Here is a 22,974-nt window from a genome sequence, read left to right on the forward strand (position 1 = left end):
ATTTTATGCAAAAATTTAAGCCAGTGCATTCTATTTAAATTAGCGACTTAACAAAAGTTGTTAACTACGAACCAGAGAAAATAGCCAGGCGCAGTGGCTCATGCCTGTAATTCCAGCACTTTGCGAGACTGAGGCAGGTGGATCACCTGAGGTCAGGAGTTCAAGAGCAGCTTGGCCAACATGGCAAAAACCCGCCTCTACTAAAAATACAAAAATCAGCTGGGCGCAGTGGCGTGCAACTGTAATCCCAGCTGCTCGAGAGGCTGAGGCAGGAGAATCACTTGAACCTGGGAGGTGGAGGTTGCAGTGAGCCGAGATCGCGCCACTGCACTCCAGCCTGGGCAACAAGACTGAAACTCTGTCTCAAAAAAAAAAAAAAAAAAAAAGAACCACAGAAAAATATTCTTTGCCCAGCCAAATAATCTGGGGAGCTGTGTAAGGAAGCCTGAAGAAGCAATCAAAAGTTTGAGCTGGCCAAAAGAGCCTAGAATAGTTAGTTGTGAAAGCTAAATGGCAGCCAGAAGAGCACAGTCCCCAAGAGATGATTATATCAAATTACTAATTTAGCAATATGCCCAGCCTCAGCTGTATCTTCTCTTAATTCCCAAACAGCCTTCTAGACTGCACCCTCCTCTAAAGCAGTGCTTGTGACATTCTAAGTTAAGTGCATTTGACATACTATGTTGAAACACATTGACTACTTGAATATTACATATAATCCTGAAAACCAAAGAGATAAATTCCCATCCATTAAAACAATAATAGCAGCAAAGCCTTACATAGAATGTTTGATGTGCCAGGCACAGTTCTAAGAGTTGTACAAGCACTAACTCATTCGGTCTTCACAACTCTGAGATAGGTACTATTATACTTTAAAGATGAAGAAATGAGACACAGGGAATTTAAGAAACTTGCCCAAAAGCAAGCAGCCAGAAGTGGCAAGTTAAACCCAGACCACTCCCAGAAACATGTTCTTCGTCACCACATCATCCAGCCTATGAAATTAAAATCATACAAACCGGCATCTATCTATATGTAAGAAGCCAAACAATTATATGTGTTCTCAAGTATTCAATCATGCTATATATTCCTCAGCATATGCAACATTTTCTCAGAAAATTCCAATTAAAATGATGTTGTATAAAATATGTAACAAAATGAGAAATGTGATATGAAACTAAAAGAATTAGAACTTTTTCAAAACAAAAGGCCTTAAAATTTAAAATCAATATATCCAAATAACAAATAATATTGGTGTAAGAGTAGCAAGACTAAGTATTTCAGTTTTTTAAACTTGCTGTCATTTGGTTACATAACTCACTCAAACATTTTGTAAACTTTAAAATCTCAATACAATAAGATACGACCTCATACCTTATGATGGCTACTATCAAAAAACTAAAAAAGGAAAAACTAAAAAATAAAATAAAATAAGAAGGGTTGGTGAGGACGTAGAAAAACTGGAATCCTTGTGTACTGTTGGCAGGAGCATAAAATTGTGCAGTTGCTATGGAAAATAGTATAGCGGTTCATCAAAAAAATTAAACAGAGAATTACCATATGATCCAGCAGTTCTGGGTATGGAGTCAAAAGAACGAAAAGCAGGGACTCTAGGAGATACTTCTATACCCATGTTTGTAGCACCATTATTCACAGTAGTCAAAATGTGGAAGCAATCCAAGCTTCCCTTAATGGATGAGTGGACAAACAATTGGTAGCATATACATGTAACAGAATATTAGCCATAAAAAGGAGGGAAATTCTGACACATGCTACAACAAGCTTGAAGGCATTATGCTAGGTCAAATAAGCCCTCACAAAAGGACAAACACTATAGATCCCATGTACATCAGGTAGGTACAGTAGTCAAATTCATAGAGACAGAAAGCAGAATGTGGTTGCCATGTGCTGGCGGAAGGGGAGAATGGGCACTTATTCTTTAATAGGTCCAGAGTTTCAGATTTGTAAGATGAAAGAGGTCTGTGGATGGATGGTGGTGATGGTAGCACAACAGTATGAATGTACTCAATGCCACTGAACTGTATACCTAAAAATAGTTAAGATGGTAAATTTCTTGTTATGTTTATTTTATCACAATTTTTAAAAAAGTAACATGTGCTAAGTATAGAAAATCTAAAAAGGAATTGCAAAAAAGAAAAATAAAATTATTTCATCTCCCAAAAAACCACTGTAAACCCGTTTAATGTATATTGTCATATAGTTTTTAAAAATCATACTATACACTTTTTTTAAAAAGGAATTCCTATCAATGTCTTTCTTAAAAACATTAATTCTCTTTAGTACTGATTTAATTTTACCAAAAGTTTAATTGGAAGTCTTTTAATTCAAAGGTTAAAATAATTAAAGTACAATTTTTGCCCCACTAAAACAGTTATGTTATCAAAATAACCACTGGAGTCCTCTAGGTTTCCCAGCAGAATGGCTTTTACTCAGAGTTACTACAGAGTTTCAATTCTTGCATTATTAACCAAACCAGTCTTGTGTAAGCAATCACACGTATTACTACTTGGGTAAATTGTACTAAATTGTTCTCCCTACCTCCATTATCCATCCTCTTTGTGGCAACACTACTGGCTGCCTAGTATACACCCATTCTCCCTTTCTTCCTTAGGAACAGACCATGGTTTTATTCTGGGTGGCATGTATCCAGGTGAAAGTGTACATTTCCCAGCCTTCCTCGCTGCTACGACTGGTCAATAAGCTAGAAGTGGAAGTCACTGGATGAGACCCTTCCAAGATAGCTACTTAAAGGGAACTTAGCTAGAAGTGTGTCTGTAGTTCAAATATGGTGGATGGCACTCCAGCAGTCATTCTGGACAATAAGGGTAATGGAAGCTGTGCCAAGGGACAGTCAAGCAGACAGAAGGAACTCAGGTCTTTGATGATCCTACAGTCATCATGCCAAAACTGGACTTCAGTGTGAGAAATATACCTCTATTTTGTTGAGACCACCTGTTTTGTATTGTAGGTGAACCTAAATCTAATATACCCACCTTTACACTGCTGTATCAGTGATCTTTCTAAAATACAAATCAGAATCGTCAAAATCCTTATCTTGGCACATGATTCCTTATCTTTCATGATTCCTTTGACCTCTGCTTGTATCTGCAGCCTTACCTCCAGCCATAAAGAACCAATTATAGACTTCTAATACCACCCTGCCTTTGCACAGGTATATACACTTTGCTGGGAATAAATGCCTTTCCCCAGTTTTTCTCCATGTATCCTTCAAGTCTCAGCTCCTCCAAAAAGCTTTCCTGCTGCACTCACCCTATACACAGGCATAAACAACAAACTCGTGTACCAAATATGAATGGACAATGTTCCTTTGTGCTTACCTTACCTATGAAACTATAATGTAATGTGGAGATGTTTTGGTCTTCCTCTGTCATTAAAGTGAAAGGCCTTGAGGATAGGAAACCATTTGTAACTCTTTGACTTTCCATAGCCCTTAGCACAAGGTCTAGACTAGGGCATAAAGAAGAACTCAATAAATGTTAGATGAATAAATGAAGTTCAGAGAAACAGTCATTCTTAAGTACTTCAAAGACCTTGGCTGGGCACGGTGCCTCACGCCTGTAATCCCAGCACTTTGGAAGGCTGAGGCAAGAGGATCACTTGAACTCAGGAGTTTGAGGCCAGCCTGGGCAAAATAGTAAGACCCCCATCTCTACAATAAATAAATAAATTTTTTAAAATCTCATATTCTCAAGCACTTAAAGGAGGCTGGGCGCTGTGGCTCACACCTGTAATCCCAGCAATTTGAGAGGCTGAGGTGGGCGGATTACTTGAGGTCAGGAGTTTGAGACCAGCCTGGCCAACATGGTGAAACCCTGTCTCTACAAAAATACAAAAATTAGGCCAGGCGCGATGGCTCACACCTGTAATCCCAGCACTTCAGGAGGCCGAGGCAGGCAGATCACAAGGTCAAGAGATCGAGACCATCCTGGCCAACATGGCAAAACCCCGTCTCTACTAAAAATATAAAAATTAGCTGGGTGTGGTGGCACATGTCTGTAATCCCAGCTACTCGGGAAGCTGAGACTGGAGAATCACTTGAACCCAGGAGATGGAGGTTGCAGTGAACAGAGATGGCGCCACTGCACTCCAGCCTGGGCGACGGAGTGAGACTACATCTCAAAAAAAAAAAAAAAATACAAAAATTAGCCGGGTGTGGTGGCATGCACCTGTAATCCTAGCTGCTCGGGAGACTGAGGCAGAAGAATCACTTGAACCTGGGAGGCAGAGGTTGCAGTGAGCCAAGATCGCACCACTGCACTCCAGCCTGGTGACAGAGTGACACTCTGTCTCAAAAAAAAAAAAAAAAAAAATAGTCACACTGTTGCCTTCATTTCAAATCACAACACAAATAAAATCTTCTATCAAGGTATATATCAGAAGACATCAGAATTTTTTTTTATTTAAATTTATTTTAAGACGGTAATACTTAAACTTCCTAACAAAATACCATTTTTCTTCCAAAACAAACCAAGCTTCTGAGTGGATAAACAAACCTATTTTTTTCAGTACGGTTGTTCAGCTGTTCAAGAGAAGGCAATGGAGAACATTTTATCTCATTTCAAGACATCTCTACAACAAATATTTATTGAGGATCAATTATGTGCCAGGCATTGTACTGCACAATTAAAATACTGAATGATGAGCTGCTTGAAAGAAGAATGTTCCAAGGTACTATGAGTGCAAAGGAGGAGTATCATGGACATTTCTCATCTCTGGAAGATTTCCCATCTTCCAGAGATGAGAAAGCAGACAGGAGGTGGCATTTAGATATACTTTTAAAATTTTTTAAAGGAAAAATGAAACTTGCAAGAAAGAGATTTTAACTTTTCATTTTTTTATAATCTCAAGTTTGTTCTTAGGTAAGATAGAAGAAGCCAGTGTCTTTTAGTGCCTACTAGATAGCATTATGTAGTTCTTTATGCACATTATCTTGATTAACCATCCAAAAAGTTGTAAGGACAGAAAATGTGTGAGATATTAGTGTATTAGTCCATTTTGCGTTGCTATAAAGGAATACCTCAAACTGGCTAATTTATAAAGAAAAGAATTTTATTTGGCTCATGGTTCTGCAGGCCATATAAGAAACATGGCACCAGCATCTGCTTCCGATGAGGGCCTCAGGAAGCTTTCAATCACGGCACAAGGGGAAGGGGAGCCAGTGTGTCACATGGCAACAGAAGGAGCAAGAAAGAGAGGAGGGATATCCCAGATTCTTTTTGAACAACCAGATCTCCCTGGGAACCGATAGAGCAAGAATTCGCTCATTACCTAGGACAGCACCAAGCCAGTCATAAGGGATCTGCCCCCATGACCCAAACACTTCCCAGTTGGCCCCACCTCCAACACCGGAGATCAATTTCCAACCTGAGATTTGGAGGGGACAAATATCCAAACTATATCAGACAGCTGCCTGTTCCCAGTAATAAGAAACACAGCAGAACTTGGTGAAAGCAAGACCCGATTCGGGCTGGGTGCAGTGGCTCACACCTCTAATCCTAGCACTTTGGGAGGCCAACACAGGCAGATGGCATGAGCTCAGGAGTTCAAGATGAGTCTGGGCAACATTGTGAAACCCCATCTCTACAAAAAAATACAAAAATTAGCCAGGCGTGTTGCCACATCCTGGTAGTCCCACCTACTCAGGAGGCTGAGGTGGGAGGATTGCTTGAGCTCAGGAGGTGGAAGCTGCGGTGAGCCAAGATCATGTCGCTGCTTAGGTGACAACGTGAGACCCTGTCTCAAATGAAAAAAAAAAAAAAAAAAAAAAAACCTATTCAGAGATACAATCAGCTCTTACTTTAGAGTCACAGAATCTCTGTCAGTAACTTGCCAAAGTGGCTCCCTCGCCCCACCGCAATCCCAATTCCCCAGAATAAAATTGTAAAGATTCCAAGATAAACTTTGTGAAGTTTAAAAGCTCATGCTATAATTACACACCAAAACAGAAGGAATTTCTCAAAGAAACCTGCTATACTCAACTAATAAAAGAAACAATTAGAGATAAGGGCATGATATAATAGCTTTTATCTGTCCAAACAAAATTGAATTCTTACTTGTACCCTCCCCTTCTAAATAAACCCAGAAACACAGGAGGAAAATAAGAACAAAAGGACAGACTTTCCACTCTGAAATTATGCTGCTGGCAACAACTGCTATTTGTCCCTTTTATGCCTGCTCAAATGATGTCACAGTTTGGTCCCAGGTTCTGGGAAATCCAATCAACTCTCATCCTGGCCACTTATCAGTCCTTCACTCAGTTGCCAAACTGATCACTGAATCCTAGCTCCTAAATAAATCCCTTGGACTTTTCCCCAGTTCTGCACCTTTTCTACCCCCACAGCTACCACTAAGAAACAGGTCCTCGTCATTCCTATTTGGACCTAACAGCCATCTACTTCCAATGTCATCCAACTTTTGTCCTTTCCACCAACCACACTGCTGCAAAACTGATCACAAAATTCTCCTCTGTAAAACTATACAGCAAACTGTTAAGCAGTGGTTATCTCTAGTGAATGGGATTACAGGGACTTTTCACTGCCTATTTTTTTATTACTTGTTTGCATGTTATGACAAACATGTATTCCCTTTACAATCAGAAAAAAAAAATCACTATTTCCATTTTGGGAACAAAAATAATTTATTCCACTTGGAATCTATTACTCCCTTTCTCCATCAGGTTAAACACCAAATTCTATAGCCTGGCACACATTATCATGCTCTCCCTCTCTCTCAAACGCATCTCCAACCTCCATCCTGAGTATTTGCTCTAGACATCCTGAATGACTTGCTGTTGTTCTTTCCTCCACAATTTTATACATTTTGCTTCCTCTGCATAGACTAAACAATAATCTTGAGTCTGTTCCATATAAGCAATCTATCTCCCACTAATAGCTATCATAAATTATTAATCTAAGAATGAAGTTTCACTTGCTCACCTGCAGCACACTATTCCTACAGTCTGCGGCCTACAGTACCACCATTATACCAACATACTAAATGCTTTCCTTCTGGTCAGGGTAACTGATGTTTTTAAAAGGATAAAATAAAATGACACTTTGCATCCATAGCCTGAGAGATGACATGGGAGGAGGCAGCACAATGCAGAGTACTAACTTTGGGTAGGGGCAGGAACAGCAGACAAATATAGGGCAAGGACCCTCGTTAAATTTGCTGCACAACTTTTCGGAGTGTAATAGCTTTACTTCAAGTGTTGCAAATTTCCACATCAAGTAAAAGCACAACAAAGTTAAATTTGAAAACACTAAGAATATCTGAGCTGGGTGCTGTGGCTCACACCTATAATTTCAGCACTTTGGGAAGCCAAGGCAGGCAGATCACTAGAGGTCAGGAGTTTGAGACCAGCCTGGCCAACATGATGAAACTCCATCTCTACTAAAAATACAAAAGTTAGCTGAGCGTGGTGGCACACACCTGTAATCCCAGCTTCTCCAAAGGCTGAGGCAGGAGAATCGCATGAACCCAGGAGGTGGAGGTTTCCGTGAGCCGAGATCACACCATTGCTCTCCAGCCTGGGTGACAGAGCGAGATTCTGTCTCAAAAAAAAAAAAAAAAAAAAAGCACTTCCAGACCTAAATATAAGAGCTTAAACCACAAAACTCTAAGAAGAAAACAAAGGAGTAAATCTTTGCAACCTTGGATCAAGCAGTGGTTTCTTAGCACAAGCAACAAAAGAAAAAAAAGAGATGGATTGGACTTCATCAAAATTAAAAACTTTTGTGATTCAAAGTGAATCACAAAACCAAAGAAGTGAATCATCAAGAAATTGAAAAGGCAGGCTGGGCACGGTGGCTCACGCCTGTTATCCCAGCATTTTGGGAGGCCGAAGCAGGTGGATCACCTGAGGTCAGGAGTTCGAGACCAGCCTGGCCAACATGGTGAAACCCCATCTCTACTAAAAATACAAAAATTAGCCAGCATGATGGTGCACTCCTGTAATATCGGCTACTCGGGAGGCTGAGGCAGAAGAATTGCTTGAGCTGGGGAGGCAGAGGCTGCAGCGAACCAAGATCACACCACTGCCTTCCAGCTTGAGTGACAGAGCAAGACTTCGTCTCAAAAAAAAAAAAAAAAAGGAAAGGAAAAAAAGAAAGTGAAAAGGCAACTCAAAAAAAACAAGAAATATTTGCAAATTATACATCACATAAAAGCACAGTGTTAAGAATATAAAAAGAACTCTTACAACAATAAAAATACAACCCAATTTTAAAATGAGCAAAGAATTTGAATAGGTATTTCTCCAAAGAATATATGCAATGGTCACTAAGCACATGAAAAAATGCTCAACATCATAAGTTATTAGGGAACTGCAAATCAAAACCACAGTAAGCTACCACCTCACACCCACAAGGATGACTAAAATCAGAAAGATAGACAATACCATATGCTGACAAGGATGTAGAGAACTGAAACCCTCATACATTTCAGGTGGAAATGTGAAATGGTACAGTTGCTTTGGGAAAGAGGCTGGTAGTTCTTCCAAAGGTTAAACATCAACAGCTAACATATTATGCTGCAATTCCACTCCTAGATATATACCCAAGAGAACTGAAAACATATGGCCCAACAAAAACTTCTACAAAAATATTCATACCAGCATTAATCATAATAGCCTAAAAGTGGAAACAATCAAATGTTCATCAGTTGATGAATGGATAAATACAACGTGATATATCCACACAGTCATCTGAAAGAATGATATACCCATACATGCTACAATATGGATGAACTTTGATTATGCTGAGTAAAAGCAGCAAGACACACAATAACATATATAGTATGATTTCATTTTTACGTAATGTCCAGAATAAACAAATCCATAGACAAGCCACAAAAAGTTGATTAGAGGATACCAGGGAAATGAGGAGTGACTGCTAATGTGTACAGAGTGTTTGTGGTGATGAAATGTTCTAAAATTAGATAATGGTGACAATTATACAATCCTGTGCATATGCTAAAAACCACTGAATTGTCAAAAAAAAAAAAGCCCCTGGCTAGAAGGCCCTAAACAAACATTTATGGAAAATGCACTAATTCATCAATCAGTCAATATCCTAGAATGTTTATAGAAAAGTACATTCTGACAATTTTTGATAACCAATTTGCCTTCATCAGTCTCCCTTCATTAGAGATCACTGCTTGCTCCACAGGCAAACAGTTGATCCTTGAACAACACAGGGCTTAGTGGCGCTTACCCCACATACAGTCAAAAACCCACATGCAACTTCTGACTCCCACAAACTTAACTACTCATAGCCTACTGTTGACTGGAAACCTCACTGATAACATAGTCAATTAACATATATTTTGTATGTTATTTTTATTATATACTGTATTCTTACAATAAAGTAAGCTACAGAAAAGAAAATGCTAAGGAAACCATAAGAAAGACAAAATATATTTACTATTCATTAGTAGAAGTGGATCATCATAAAGTTCTTCATCCTCATTGTCTTCACATTGAGTCGGCTGAGAAGAAAGAGGGGAATTGGTCTTGCTGTCTCAAGGATGGCAGAGGCGGAGGAGGTAGAAGGGGAGACAGAAGAGGCAGGCACACTTAGTGTAACTTTATAGAAATACATCATAGGCCGGGCGCGGTGGCTCACACCTGTAATCCCAGTACTTTGGGAGGCCAAGGCAGGCAGATCGCCTGAGTTTGGGAGTTGGCGACCAGCCTGACCAACATAGAGAAAACTCGTCTCTACTAAAAATACAAAATCAGCCAGGCGTGCTGGCACATGCCTGTAATCCCAACTACTCGGGAGCCTGAGGCAGAAGAATCGCTTGAACCGGGGAGGCAGAGATTGTCGTGAGTCGAGATGAAGCCATTGCACCCCACCCTGGGCAACAAGAGCGAAACTCCATCTCAAAAAAAAAAAAAAAAAAAGAAAGGAAAATAAAAAGAAATACATCATAATTTCTGCCTGACTTTTTTGCTTTTTCATTTCTCTAGCAATGTTTTGGTATGGTACCATTCCTTCTTCCGTCTGCTTTAGTTTCAGTGTCTGTATCATAGAAGAGGAGATGTTGTAAAAGAAGTCCAAAGCAGCCTAAATAATCAGAACCATTTTGCCAGCTTGTCTAACATCAATTTGTTTCCTGATACTGCTTCTTGTGTGTCTTTTTCCTCATCATCTGATACTGGTTCGGAAGCACTCATCTCCATCAAGTCATTTATTAATTCCTCTGGTGTGCCATCTATTAGGTCTTTAATTCTCTCGGATCTGTATTTTAAAACCCTTCACTCCATCTTTTTTTCCATACCCCCAATTTCCTTCATGATTTCCTTAACTGGCTCTGTCATAAACCCTGTGAAGTCATGCACAACATCTGGGCACTGTTTTCTCCAGCAGGAATGTATTGTTTTGAGCTTGATGGCTTCTGTGGCTGTAACAACAGCATCTTAAATGGTGCAATCCTTCTAGACTTTCATGATGTTCTCCCTATTGGGTTTCCCTTTCATAATGTAGACAATCATTTCCATAGGGTACCGCGTGTAATGAGCCTTAAAGGTCTTATGACCCACTGATCTACAGGCTAAATTAGAAATGTGTTTGGGGGCAAATAGATCACTTCAACACCTTTAGTGTTGAACTCATTGGGCTATGGGGGATCACGGCATTGTCTAATACCAAAAGAACTTTGAAAGGCAGTCCCTTATTGGCAAGGTACTTCCTTAGGGAACAAAGCATTGATGGAACCAATCAAGAAAAAGGGTTCTCATTGTCCAGACTTTCTTTTGTAAAATGAAAAGACTGGCAGCTGGTGTTTATCTTTTCCTTCCAAGGCTCAGGGGTTAGCAGCTTTATAGATAAGGGCAGTCCTAATCATAAACCCAAACTGCATTTGCACACAATGGTAAAATTCTATCCTTCTATCCCTTCTTGCCTTAAATCCTGGGGCTTGCTTCATTACTAATTAATGTTCCTTGTGGCATTTTTTCCAGAATAAGGCCCTTTTGTCCACATTAAAAACCTATTCAGGGTCAGGCGCGGTGGCTCACACCTGTAATCCCCAGCACTTTGGGAGGTCCAGACGGGCGGATCACTTGAAGTCAGGAGTTCGAGACCAGCCTTGGCCAACATGGTGAAACCCTGTCTCTACTAAAAATATAAAAATCAGCTGGGCATGGTGGTGCATGTTTGTAATCCCAGCTACTTGGGAGGCTGAGGCAGGAGAATCGTTTGAACCTGGGAGGCAGAGTTTGCAGTGAGTGGAGATTGTGCCACTGCATTCCAGCTTGGGTGACAGAGCAAGGCTCTGTCTAAAACAAACAAACAAACACACAAAGACCTATTCAGGCAGATATCCTTTCTCCTCAATGTTTTTTTGTTTGTTTGTTTGTTTGTTTGTTTTGGAGAGGGGAACAAGGTCTCACTCTGTCACCCAGGCTGGAGTGCAGTGGAACAATCACAGCTCACTGTAGCCTCTACCTCCTGGGCTTAAGGGATTCTCCAACGTCAGCCTCACAAGTAGCTGAGACTCTAGGTAACGTGCCACCATATTTTATTTTATTTTATTTTATTTTTTTGTAGCAACAGGGTCTGACTATGTTGCCCAAGCTGGTCTCAAACTCCTGGGCTCAAGTGATCCTCCTGCCTTGGCCTGCCAAAGTGCTGGGATTTATAGGCGTAAGCCATGACACCTGGCAGGAATTTATTGTTTTGAGCTTCCATAATTCAGTGATTTCCTTATTGGCATCTGGGAACTTATCTGCTGCATTTACTGTTATCTTGACTGGGTTTTGCAGTTTTTTTGTTTGTTTGTTTCGTTTTGAGATGTAGTCTCGCTCTGTTGCCCAGGCTGGAGTGCAGTGGCGTGATTTCGGCTCACTGCAACTTCTGCCTCCTAGGTTCAAATGATTCTCCTGTCTCAGCCTCCTGAGGAGCTGGGATTACAGTCGTGCGCCACCATACCTGGCTAATTTTTGTATTTTTAGTAGAGACAGGGTTTCATCATGTTACTCAGGCTGGTCTTGAACTCCTGACCTCACGTGATCTGCCCACCTCGGCCTCCCAAATTGCTGGGATTACAGGTGTGAGCCACCACACCCGGCCTGTTTTTTGTTTTTTTGTTGTTGTTGTTTGTTTTTGAGACAGGCTCTTGATCTGCTGCCCAGGCTGGAGTGAAGTGGTGCAAGATTATAGCTCACTATAACCTCAAACTCCTGGGATCAAGTGACCCTCCTGCCTCAGCTTCTCAAATATCTAGGACTACAGGTTTGCATCACCATGCCTGGCTAGTTTTTTTTTTAAGAGACAGGGTCTCATTATGTTGCCTAGGCTGGTCTCAAACTCCTGGTCTCAAGAGATCCTCCTGCCTCAGGTTCCCTAAGTGCTGGGATTCTAGGCATGAGCCACCACATCCAGCCTATCCTGACAATTTTAAAGCCATCTCTTTCCAAAATTATCAAACCATCCTTGGCTGCCATAAAATTCTCCAGCTTTAGATCCTTCACCTTTCTTTTGCTATAAGGTGTCATATGAATTCTTTTTTTCTCAAATCACATTAGAATCTATAGGTATGCCTCTCTTATAGCAATCCTGCACCCACAGAGAAGCTGTATCTTTTCAATACAAGATAGAAAGTTATTTAGCAAAAAGTGCAAGGTTTTTACACCTGTTGGCATAGCTGGAGAAATGGCTTCACAAATTTCTTTTTCTTTTTTTTTATGATCCTTATGCTATATTCATTTGTCTTGAAATGGTGAGCAACTGCAGCTGCAGACTTCAATCTACAGTACATATCAAGGAACTGAACTTTTTTTTCTAATGTCATGACTTCTCTCTGCTTCTTGGGAGCACTTCTAGCATGATTAGTGGCACTCCATATGGGTGCCATGGTGTTATTCAAACTTTACAGTATTCCACTTAACATGATGAAAAATACACAAGAACCACAAGTGATCACTTTTTACTGCTACATCCAACTTACCAGAGAGACAAACTGCTTATGTGGAGATGATTAGCATCACATAGCATTTTAAGCATATATCTGCAACACTTGAGCTCACAGCAATAGCAAGAAGAATTGGCTATGAAATTATTATATTAAGTAGTACAGTATGTACAACAGTGAATTTTATGTAGTTATGATTCAGTACTATACCTTTACATTTGTTTACATTTCTCTGGACTGCAAATGGCATCATGTGTGGTCTTTAAGTGTTTGTGTGCCTAAGTTTTGATAAATTTTAACTTTTTTTTTTTAAGTGGAGTCTTGCCCTGTCACCAGGCTGGAGTGCAGTGGCACAATCTTGGCTCACTGCAACCTCCACCTCCTGGGTTCAAGAGATTCTCCTGCCTCAGCCTCCCAAATAGCTGGGACTACAGGCATGCGCCACCATGCCCAGCTAATTTTTGTATTTTTAGTAGAGACGGGGTTTCAGCATGTTGGCCAGGATGGTCTCAATCTCTTCACCTTGTGATTAATCCGCCTCGGCCTCCCAAAGTGCTGGGATTACAGGCGTGAGCCACCATGCCAGCCAAATTTTAACTTTATTTTTAGACAGGGTCTAACCATGTTGCTCAGGCTGGTCTCAAACTCCTCAGCTTAAGGAATTCTTCCAGCTTGGCCTCCCAAAGTGCTGGGATTGCAGGAATGAGTCACCATGCCTGGCCAAATTTTAACTTTTTATAATAGATTTGTGTCTATTTTATGGTAGTAAATGATAAAATAGACTAGTATCTACATACATTTTATACATTTATGACACACCTAATTTTTTCTTAATTTTTTCCATATTTCTAAGCAATGCAATTCATTTACCAATTTATTCCAATTGTTGCAAATCTCCAAAAAATGTTTCTACATACTTATCAGAAAAAGTTCAGGTATAAGTGGACCTGCACAGTTCAAATTTTGTTCAAAGAGCAACTGTAGTTCTCATTATCTTTATAAATCCTGTTACAGACTTAAACGTTGGGGTAGGAGTTAGAAAAACCAATATATAGCTATTCATGTACTCAGCACCAATATATCAGATGCTGAAACATATTATGTGATATTAAGGAAGGCATTGTATATTTCTGGACTTCTTCTGAGGCAAGCAATTTGAACCAGATAAGATTCCACATAGCTCTAAACGCTTATGTTGTATTTATACTGCTACCCGTAAGTACATCCAAGAGGAGATTTTTAAGTTTTTTATTATATAGGTTCTTAGGCTGGGCATGGTGGCTCACGCCTGTAATCCCAGCACTTTGGGAGGCGGAGGCAGGTAAATCACTTGAGGTCTGGATTCAAGACCAGCCTGGCCAACATGGAGAAAACCCGTCTCTACTAAAAATAGAAAAATTAGCCCAGCGTGGTGGCAGGTGCCTGTAATCCCAGCTACTGGGGAGGCTGAAGCATGAGAAACACTTGAAACTGGGAGGCAGAGGTTGCAGTGAGCCAGGATCACACCACTACGCTCTAGCCTGGGTGACAGAGCAAGACTCTGTCTCAAAAAATAATAAAATAAAATAAAAAATAAAAAATAAATTATATAGGTTATTAAAACTCCTACTTTATGTAAACCAATATAGTAATAAGAAATTGATCCACAGATTCACTTTGAAATTTTATAGTAATTATCATGACAAATTAAAGTACATTTTGATTTACATACTCTTTCCTATCCCTCTACATATTTCTACTTTAGAAAGTTCTCTCTTTCAGAAAAACAAAGTTTTAACTGGGCATCTGTTGATCACAGTGCTATTTATAATAATAAAAAGTTATAAATAAGCATCAATCAACAGAGTAACTGGTTAAACAAATAAAGGTACACGTATACAGACTATAGTTATTAAAAATGTAGAACAAGGGCCGGGTGCGGTGGCTCACGCCTGTAATCCCAGCACTTTGGGAGGCTGAAGTAGGTGGATCACGAGGTCAGGAGTTCAAGACCAACCTGGCTAACATGGTGTAACCCCATCTCTACTAAAAATACAAAAAATTAGCCGGGCATGGTGGCAGGCACCTGTAGTCCCAGCTTCTTGGGAGGCTGAGGCAGGAGAATAGCATGAACCCGGGAGGCGGAGGTTGCAGTGAGCCGAGATCGCGCCACTGCACTCCAGCCTGGACGACAGAGTGAGACTCCGTCTCAAAAAAAAAAAAAATTTAATTAATTAAACAAAATGTAGAACACTGGTTCTGATCTGTCATGGAAAAAAAGAAAAATAGAATCAAATTTTAAAAGTAAAAGAAAAGAAAAATGTAGAACAGTGATTTTGGGAGGAAAGAAGGTCAGAAAGCAGATTTTTACCCATACTCACAAGAATAACTGCATATAATTAAAGATATTATTGATGGAAGGGTTGTAGATGTAAATGGTATAGATTTTCTTTAGGAAAAAAGGACAGAACACAACTATTGGAAAAGAAGGTTTAGTAAAATGGAAAAATATTCATTATATATTGTAAAATGTAAAATACAGGCTACTAAAAAGTATGTAGAATATGATCGCATTTTGGAGAAAAGTAGGTATTTCCTGAGAAAGAAGTGTAGAAAAACATACCACACCATTCATAATGGTTATCTATGAATAACTTTACTTCTTTTTGCTTATCTTTGTTTCCTAATTTTTCTTTTTTTTATAGAGACAAGGTCTCACTATGTCGCCCAGGCTGAATTCAAACTCCTGGGTTCAAGCGATCCTCCTGCCTCAGCCTTCTGAGTAGCTGAGACTGCAGGCACACACACTGTGCCCAGCTTGGTTTTTTAAATAATAATAATTACTATTATTATTTTTAGAGATAGGGTCTCGCTATGTTGTCTAGGCTGATCTTGAACTCCTGGCCTCAAGCAATCCTCCCACCTCAACCTCCCAAAGTGCTGGGATTACAGGCATAAGCCACCAAGCCCAGCCACCCAGCATGTTTTCTAATTTTTTCTTAAACTTTTTTTTTTTTTGAGACGGAGTCCCACTCTGTTGCCAGGCTGGAGTGCAGTGGCATGATCTCAGCTCACTGCAACCTCTGCCTCCCGGGTTCAAGCAATTCTCCTGACTCACCCTCCCAAGTAGCTGGGACTATAGGCACGTGCCACTATGTCCAGCTAATTTTTGTATGTTTAGTAGAGACAGGGTTTCACCATGTTGGCCAGGATGGTCTCGATCTCTTGACCTTGTGATCCACCCACCTCGGCCTCCCAAAGAGCTGAGATTACAGGCGTGAGCCACCGTGCCTGGCCCTTTATTTATTTTTTTAATTTAATTTGAGAAAAGATAAGGTCTTCTCCTTTACCTTTTTTCTTTATTTTCAAGGCTAAAGTAAAAGAGCCCATCATCAAACCAATTTTTCTTTCCTAATATAATAAACTTTTGTTGTTGTTGTCTTGCTCTGTCACCCAGGCTGGAGTGCAGTGGCACAATCTCGGCTCACTGCAGTGGCGCAATCTCAGCTCACTGCAACCTCCGCCTCTCAGGTTCAAGCGATTCTCTTGCCTTGGCCTCCCGAGTAGCTGGGATTACAGACGCGTGCCACCATGCCCGGCTAATTTTGGTATTTTTAGTAGAGACGGGGTTTTGCCATGTTGCCAGGCTGGTCTCGAACTCCTGACCTCAGGTGATCCACCCGCCGCGACAGGCGAGGGATGGACATTCATGGCGAATACTTTTTTATAACAATTCATTACAGATGTGGATAAAATTCTATCTTCCTGCTGAATCTAACCAGATTAATCCTCACTCTCAAAAAACTGACTATAATTTTTACTCAATATCTACCCTTTTTATTTACTAACTTAACCTTCAGGGAAATTTATCATTGAAACCCCTCTATACAGATTTAGCGAATAAATAAACTAATGCTTTGCTGGAGACTTTTATACATTTTGACTCAATTACTCCTCGCAACAGTGAGGAGTATTTTGTCATCCAACAGATCTTACAGATGGGGAAACTGAGATACAGAGAGATTATTTAACTACCAAAATCCCACTGCTAGACAGTATTTATTAGCTGAGATTTGAAATAGGTTTTCAAAAGATTTTGGTACATCACAGTTTGTTTTTCCTTTGTATGTATATTTACTAGGAATCAGGAGCAAAAATCCTTCCCCGAGAACGGAAAATATGAGTAGTTTGTTAAGAGGGAATAAACATTATTCAAATCATTTAGTCCCCAAAAAATACTGTTTATTCAAATGCTGAAAAAGAAAATGTCTTTGTGACAGTAAACTAAACAAGGAGGCTTGGCTAATCGGTTTAGAGCAAAGGTAAAATCTAATATGACTCTGTTCTCTTCACTATTATAAATACCAAATTTCTCTGTGGTGTTTTCCTATCACTTATCTAAAAAGGACAACATCAGCATTATAAGGCTTTGCTTAAAAAAAATTATCCTAAATGTTAAGTCTTTATACTTATATGGACATGAAAGTCAACAAAATGTGTTTTGGTTGATTATGAAAAGTCTTTACACAGTGTGGGAGGCAGTTATAGTTCATAAATTGTACTTATCATTAAGAATGTGGGTTTTAACTGCTTAACATTAACTCAAAGATTTCTTTCCCACCTTTCATTGAACCCTTTGTTCCACACTGTGGCAGAGACTATTACTGACCGGCTTCCCCAGAGCCATTCACAACCTGTTTTCCCTTGTGTTCCTCTAATCCATAGAAGGCATTTGCTTACCATTTGGTTGGCACAGTCTCTTTTGCCTTTCAGCCTTTGCCTCTTCCCCTTCTTCCTGCCTAGAATGTGAAAGAAATACCTGGAGGCATAACAATCATTTGGGACCACATGTACAAAAACCACTGAACAGACAGAGGAAAGGAGGTGAATACTTGTTAATATCCTGGCACAACTGCACCAGCCCAGCATGCCCCATCTCTGGACCTTTCATTACAAGAGGAAAATAAACATCTTATTTGTACAATATTGGTTTTTCTGTTGCACAAAGCCAGAATGACAAATCCACACACGATAAACAGCATAGTTGTGTTCTTCCCAGTTTTTTTGTTTGTTTGTTTTAAGATGGAGTCTCGCTCTGTCACCCAGGCTGGAGTGCAGTGGCGCAATCTCAGCTCATTGCAACCTCTGCCTCCCGGGTTCAAGCAATTCTCCTGTCTCAGCCTCCCAAGTAACTGGGACTAAGGGCGTCCGCCACCACGCCTGGCTAACTTTTGTATTTTTAGTGGAGATGGGTTTTCACCATATTTGGTCAGGTTGGTCTCGAACTCCTGACCTCAGGTGATCCGCCCGCCTCGGCCTCCCAAATTGCTAGGATTACCTGTGAGTGACCGCGCCTGGCCTGTTCTTCCCAGTGTTAAATGACAGCTAGATTTGCACTCTCCTCTCTCCAGTAGTTTGAAACTTTTTTTTTCTTTTTTTTTGAGACGCGTCTCACTCTGTCACCAGGCTGGAGTGCAGTAGCGTCATCTTGGCTCACTGCAACCTCTGCCTCCCAGGTTCAAGTGATTCTCCTGCCTCAGCCTCCCGAGTAGCTGGGACTACAGGCGCCCGCCACCACGTCCTGCTAATTTTTTTTGTATTTTTAGTAGAGACAGGGTTTCACCGTCTTAGCCATGATGGTCTTGATCTCCTGACCTCGTGATCCACCCGCCTCAGCCTCCCAAAGTGCTGGGATTACAGGGGTGAGCCACCACGCCTGGCCTGATATTTTTTAAAATGCTTTTAACAATTTCTACACCAAAACACAACATGAAACTTTGTTTATTCTTCACTACTTTTCAGAATAATACATATATCTGTGAAAAAAAAAATCACCCATTCTTCCAATAAAAATTAAGAGTAGGAAATTAAGATGACTAGAAAACTTCCTGGTAAATTATATTGTAGAACATATCTTTAACATAAAAGTAGAAAAATGTGGATGACAAGATTAGATAAATATAAAATATTCCAAGGAAAACTTGCTGCTGTCTTGTTTTGTTTTGGTGACAGGGTCTCAGTCTGTCGCCAAAGCTTGAGTGCAGTGGTGTGATCACGGCTCACTGTAGCCTCAACTTTCCCTGGCTCAGGTGTTTCTCCCACCTCAGCCTCCTGAGTAGCTGGGACTACAGGTGCATGTCACCATGCCTGGATAATTTTTGTATTTTTTGTAGAGACAGGGTTCCCCCTTGTTGCACAGGCTAGTCTGGAACTCCTGGACTCAAGCAATCCACACACCTTGGCCTCCCAAAGTGCTGGGATTACAAGTGTGAGTCACCATGCCCAGCATAAACTTCCTGCTTTTTAGTAAGTCAAAAATAATTACCAACTATAAAATGGGTAAAGACTAGTGAGGTTGGAAGAGGGGTGGTACCTCAACCATGAACTACAGGTCCTAGGAGCTAAGAGAGATGTAAATTGTAAGACTGGTAAGATCTTTAGCTCAGATGTAGGAAAATCATAGAGAAACAGCTCTAATTACTATCATGCTAAAGCAGAAACCATTTTAACTGTCAAATTGTGACAAAGAACATTCACAGCCACTGAGGTTGAGATGAGGGGCACTTTTTATATATTGTTAGTAGTAGTGGAGAAAACTATATATGAAAAAAATTAGGTTATAAATACTAAGAGCCTTAAACAACTAATACCCTTTGACACAGCAAATTAACTTATAAGACGCTATTTTAAGGAAAAAATTAGATATTAAGGACCAAGATTTAGACACAACAACAGCTATTAGTATTACACATATTATCAAAATATTAGGAAAAACTTAAATGTTCAACAAGCAGAGAGAGTTCAGTAAAGCATTGCATATTCATATAAGAGTATAAACATCCACTAAAAATCAAGTTCTTAAAAAAAATTTGATAATATAGATAAACACTGATCATATCTACAGTTAGAGGATCTTAAACTCATTCACAGAACCCTTAGTATCTTAGTAATTTGTTCACAGGACCCTAGGGCAAAGGAAATACCTAATGATTCCATTTATTACATAATTAGGTAAAGTAATTTAGTAACTACTTATGTCCAAACAACACATAATTATTCAAAAATAAAATACAGACTGCTGGGCACGGTGGCTCACGCCTGTAATCCCAGTACTTTGGGAGGCCAAGACAGGCAGATCATGAGGTCAAGAGATCGAGACCATCCTGGCCAACATGGAGAAACCCGGTCTCTACTAAAAATACAAAAAATTAGCTGGGCATGGCGGTGCACGCCTGTAGTCCCAGCTACTTGGGAGGCTGAGGGAGGAGAATCACTAGAACCAGGAGGCAGAGGCTGCAGTGAGCCAAGATTGTGCCACTGCACTCCAGCCTGGCAACAGAGTGAGATTCCGTCAAACAAACAAACAAATAAATAAATAAATAAAAATACAGGCTGGGAGTGGTGGCACATGCTTGTAATCCTAGCACTTTGGGAGGCTGAGGTGGGTGGACTGTTTGAGCTCAGGAGTTTGAGACCAGCCAACACAACATGGTGACACCCCCATCTCTACAAAAACTACAAAAATTAGCTGGGCATGGGTGGCATGCACCTTCCAGCTACTCGGAAGGCTAAAATCAGAAGATGGCTTCAGCCCAGGAGGCAGAGGTTGCGGTGAGCTGAGACCGTACCACTGCACCCCAACCTGAGCAATATAGTGAGACCATTTCAAATAAATAAATAAAAATAAAATACACATAAATTGATCTTTGCCTCAGCTGTGAGAAAAAATATACATATATGGCCAGGCACGGTGGCTCACGCCTGTAATCCCAGCACTTTGGGAGGCCAAGGTGGATGATCATTTGAGGTCAGGAGTTCGAGACCAGCCTGGCCAACATGGTGAAATCCCGTCTCTTCGAAAAATACAAAAAAATTAGCCAGGCGTGGTGGCACACACCTGTAATCCCAGCTACTCAGGAGACTGAGGCACGAGAATTGCTTGAACCCAGGAGGCAGAGGTTGCAGTGAGCCAAGATTGTGCCACTGCACTCCAGCCGAGGCAACAGAGCAAAACTCCATCTCAAAAAAAAAAAAAAAAAAATACACATAAATTGAAATAAGAAATTGGATTTTTGGCTGGGCACGGTGGCTCACACCTGTAATCTCACCACTTTGGGAGGCCAAGGTGGGTGGATCATGAGGTCAGGAGTTCAAGATCAGCCTGGCCAAGATAGTGAAACCCTGTCTCTACTAAAAATACAAAAATTAGCCAGGCACGGTGGCAGGTGCCTGTAATCCCAGGTACTCGGGAGGCTGAGGCAGGAGAATCACTTGAACCTGGGAGGCAAAGGTTGCAGTCAACCGAGATCGTGCCACTGCACTCCAGCCTAGGCGACAGAGGGAGACTTCGTCTCAAAAAAAAAAGAAAAAAAAGGCTTTTTCTGTTTTCAAAAAACATTTGTCAGTAATTTAACATCACTACAAAGAAGAGTTTGTGACTACTCTGATCTCATGTTTTGAACATTTACTAGACTTTGATTTCCTTAATAACCCATTTCTGTTAACCTCTTATTAAGAAAGAAAAAAAGAAGGAAATGAACGGAAGAAAGAAAATGGAGGGAAGGAAGATAGAAAAGAAAAAAGGAAGAAAGCAGCAATGAAAACAAACAAAGACATTCTTCCCACTTCTTGGATTTTTAAACCACAATCTGAAGCAATAGCTACTATAGAAAGGAAACAGACTTTGTATGAACTCTAAGTTGAAAAATATATAGGCAGAGCGCAGTGGCGCACACCTGTAATCCCAACACTTTGGGAGGCCAAGACGGGTGGATCACCTGAGGTCAGAAGTTCGAGACCAGGCTGGCCAACATGGTGAAACCCCATCTCTACTAAAAACACAAAAATTAGCCAGGCGTGGTAGTGCATGCCTGTAATCCCAGCTAGTCGGGAGGCTGAGGCAGGAGAATCACTTGAACCTGGGAGGCGGAGGCTGCAGTGAGCCGAGATTGTGCCACTGCACTCCAGCCTGGGCGACAGAGCAAGACTCCGTCTCAAAAAAAAAAAAAGAAAGAAAGAAAGAAAAAGAAAGAAATATATATGGTTTGGATGTGTGCATTAATTCAGTTATAGAAATTAATACCACTACCCATGAATTATATGGCCTGACCATATGAGTCAGATGTACCGTACTAAAGAACAGTACTCCACAAACATGAGTGGTAACAAGAGTTCCATCCCAGGATGCCACCCCGTATAACAGAAGGGTAGATTAGAAGCTATTAAGAAGGCACTTAATAGTACATTATGTAAGATGGCAACTGTATTAAAGAAAAATCAGGAAAACAAAAAAAGTAAAAAATCCTAAGAGATTCTGGAGAGGAAAAATACAAGTTTGAAAAAAGAAACTTCCTGGCCAGGGATGATGGCTCCTGCCTGTGATTCCAGCACTTTAGGAGGCCGAGGCAAGTGTATCACCAGAGGTCAGGAGTTTGAGACCAGCCTGGCCAACATGGTGAAACCCCATCTCTACTTAAATACAAAAATTAGCTGGGCATGATGGCAGGCACCTGTAATCCCAGCTACTCAAGAGGCTGAGGGCAAGAGAATCCCTTGAACCCGGGAGACAGAGGTTGCAGTGAGCCAAGATCGCGACATCGCACTCCAGCCTGGGCGACAAGAGTGAGACTCTGTCTCCAGAAAAAAAAAAAAAAAAGAAACTTCCCAGGAACAACAAGATATACCAGAAGACATGAAGCAACAGTTTTGAATGCTGAGAAAAAAAAAAAATTCTTAATATTTAAGTATTAATTCAGCCAAACTATCAATCAAGTATGAGAACAAAATACATTATCAGACATGCAAGAACTCAGAAAATCTACACATCCTATATGAAAATGCTACTTAAAAAGACATCCTCAGCCAGGCATGGTGGCTCACGCCTGTAATCCTAGTACTTTGGGAGGCTCAGGCAGGCAGATCACCTGAGCCCAAGAGTTCAAGACCAGCCTGGGCAGCATGGCAAAACCCTGTCTCTACAAAAAAATACAAAAATTAACCAGGCGTGGTAGTGGGTGCCTTTAAGCCTAGCTACTCAGG

At 40.6% G+C, this 22,974-nt stretch overlaps 1 protein-coding gene across 21 annotated transcripts in view; it reads right to left on the bottom strand.

Annotated features, from left to right (window-relative positions):
* The window catches only part of CDK19 (cyclin dependent kinase 19), a 205,404-nt gene that overhangs the window by 165,189 nt on the left and 17,241 nt on the right, over positions 1–22,974 (bottom strand). For 2 of the 21 annotated variants that reach the window (XM_063812628.1, XM_054686900.2), the window contains exon 1: positions 9,465–9,535. The exons of 16 other annotated variants lie outside the window; for them this stretch is intronic. The gene's annotated coding sequence lies outside the window, so the exon portion shown is untranslated. Of the gene's footprint in view, positions 1–9,464; positions 9,557–17,676; positions 17,738–22,974 lie in introns of those variants that run through there. 3 more of the 21 variants (XM_063812632.1, XM_063812631.1, XM_054686901.2) reach the window with 3 other exon arrangements.

Source organism: Pan troglodytes, chromosome 5, assembly GCF_028858775.2.
Source record: "Pan troglodytes isolate AG18354 chromosome 5, NHGRI_mPanTro3-v2.0_pri, whole genome shotgun sequence".
In the NCBI taxonomy this organism is placed as follows: domain Eukaryota; kingdom Metazoa; phylum Chordata; class Mammalia; order Primates; family Hominidae; genus Pan; species Pan troglodytes.